Below are 2,860 nucleotides of genomic sequence, written 5' to 3'. Positions count from 1 at the left end.
CTCAGGAATTACCCCTGGCGGTGCTCAGGGAACCGTATGGGATGCTGGGATTTGAACCCGGGTTGGCTGCATGCTAGGCAAATGCCCTACCCGTGGTGCTATTGCTCCAGCCTCATCATTGCTGTTTATTTTTTGTTGTTTTTTATTTGTGTTTTTTTTTCTTTGCTACACTTGGCTTATTCCTGGCTCTGCACTCAGGCATCACTTCTGGTGGGCTTGGGGGAGTGGGGGCATATGTGGTGCCAGGGATCAAACCTGGGTCAGCTGCAGGCAAGGTAAGTGCCCTATCTGCCATACTACCTTTCCAGCCCACTCATTGCTGCTTCGGAGACCCTGAACTTTCTCTTGGGTTCAGAGGATGGAGGAGGGGACCTGTGTGTGTGGAGGCACATCAGACATGGGTCTTCCAGCCTCTCTGCATCCTGGGAAGGCCTGGGAAGGGTGGCTGGAGGGGAAGGATCCCCACAGCTGTGGAGCAGAGCTGAGAGAGAGAAAACGCTGAGCCTACAACGGGGCCCTCACAGGGTGGCAGGGGCTCCTGGCTCTCAGGATGACACTGGGACTTGCTCCACAGCTGCCCTGCCTCCTGGGTGGGCAGCTGTGTCACCCTCCCTGGCCTCGGTGTGATGACTCAGAGCCCCAGGTAAAGCCCAGCCCTATGGGAAATGACTCAGGACTGAGGCCTCTTCCTCCTGGGGCTGGGCCCAGCTGGACGCGGGAGCAGGGAGGATCCTGCAGGTGACAGTGGCCCAAGGGCCCAAGCCTCTGTGTTCTCTGTGTGTGTGTGTGTGTGCGCACACACATGCATCACATATGTGTGTGTGTGTGTGTGTGTGTGTGTGTGTGTGGACAGTTTAGGACCAGGCCCTGGATGACATGCTGGGATATAACTGATTTCCCTCCTCTTGGTTTAGTCTTTGGGCCACACCGGGTGGTGCCCAGGGGCTACTCCAGGCTTGGGGTTTTGGGTTGCTCCTGGCAGTGCTTAAGGGACTACGCAGGGCCATGGATCAAGTCCAGAGTTCCTGCTTGCAAACGAGGCCCACTGGCCCTTTGAGTCAGCTCCTCTCCCTACCTCCCCTCCGCATCCCCGTTTCCTTAGTACTGTCACTTCTGCTGCCACCTTTGTCTCCTGTTGCACTGAGTCCATTTGGCAGTTTAGAAAAGGGCATTTGGGGGACAGGGAAGTTCTTGCCAGTGGCCTGGATGAGAGTTCTGGTCCACACTCAGGCAAGTGCAGTCGCTAACTCACAAGACTCCATTTCACAGGTGTAGTTGGGGTTCGGAATGATGGGTCCAAGAGTTCGACCAGGGTCCTTGTCCCAAGTTTAATCCTCAGCACCCCATGACCCTCACACCTGTAGGCTGAGTCTCACCAGAGTGGCCCTGGGCCCCTGAGCCCTGTTTGGAACCACAGAATTCATGGTTGGTCTCCTTCAGACTGGCCCCATAGCTGCTTGATGGAGACTGGGTGGCCCGAGCCTTACTTGGTGCCACGAAACCTCTGAGAACGCTGACCACCACCAGGCCTGGGAAGAACCCTCCACGGTGTCAGGGGAGGAAGAGAAAAGGAGTCACCGGCCCAGCGCTAACACCTCAGTGAAGTTGACTCACGCCTTGCAGATGGGGCCCCAGGGCTGCGTTTCAGAGACTCTGCCGAGAGCACCACGGTCACCCCTGCTCAGAGAGGGATCCAGACAGATCCAGACTATGACCCAGCAGTGTCAGCGCTCAGGCCGGGGAAGTCCAGAGCCTGGGGGCTCCCGAGGTGGGGCCTCCTGGAACAGGTGCTGACAGGTGTTCAGGAGCCCTTTGGGGAGGGTGGGACTGTGGGGCCGCAAGACCTGGACTAAGGGGCCCAGGGGTAGTGCTGGCCTCAGGCCTTGGGCCTTGCACGTGCCCAACTAGGTTTATCCCCACTCCAGGGCTGAGCATTGCGGGTGTGATCCTGGAGGATGCCCGGCCCAGCACTGTCGGGATGGTCCTGATGGTCCCCGAGTACTGCTTGGGCCCCGATTCTGAACCACAAGCCCAGTTGGCTGAGCATCACCAGCAGTCGCCCCTAAAATCCACCTCCCAGGAAAGGATTCTCTTTCCCAACACTTTCTGCGGGGACAATAGCGGCGACAGGAGCAGCAGTGCCCACGTGGCATCTGCCATTTTCTAAGACTCACAACCCAGAGGTACTTGCTTGTCGTGACATGGCACACAAGAGATCATGGGATGGGGGTGTTACCAGCACGCCCTCAGCCCAGATGAGATCCAGAGCAGCCTCGCACGACACGGCCGGCCCCTCTGCTCCTTAAAGACTATGATCCAGGAGGTCTACTAACCCATTTTGGCACCCAGAGACTTATAGAAATGCATCTAGACTGTGAGCTGAGCTAAAACAACAGAAATCCAAAACCGTGCGGCCGCAAGAGTGGCTGTGCGAGCTCCTATAATCTTCATTCTCAGCAATGGAAAACAAACTATCAAATGAAGCCTTTTCAGCAGATTTGATTGTTGGGGGGAAATTCCAAATAATAATAGTCAGTTCTCTGTTGAAATATTGAATGTACCCAAAATATAGAGAGAATAAAGTGAAGATCATTGGCCACTCAGATGTGGGGGGGAGTAGGAAGGGGGTATATTGGGGTTCTTGGTGGGGGAACATGGGCACTGGTGAAGGGATGGGGGTTTGATCATTATATGACTGAGACTTAAACCTGAAAGCTTTGTAACTTTTGTCACGGTGATTAAATAAAATAAAATAAAATAAAATAAAAATCCACCTCCCCAGTCTGCAAACTCAGTGGGGGTCCAGCAGGCTTTCTCACAGGGTTAGAGCTCCGGCCTGACTAGCACCCCCACCCCCATT

This window comes from Sorex araneus, chromosome 3 (genome assembly GCF_027595985.1).
Source record: "Sorex araneus isolate mSorAra2 chromosome 3, mSorAra2.pri, whole genome shotgun sequence".
In the NCBI taxonomy this organism is placed as follows: Eukaryota; Metazoa; Chordata; class Mammalia; order Eulipotyphla; family Soricidae; genus Sorex; species Sorex araneus.
The sequence above is the reverse complement of the archived record's forward strand: the minus strand, read 5'-3'. Positions refer to the sequence as shown.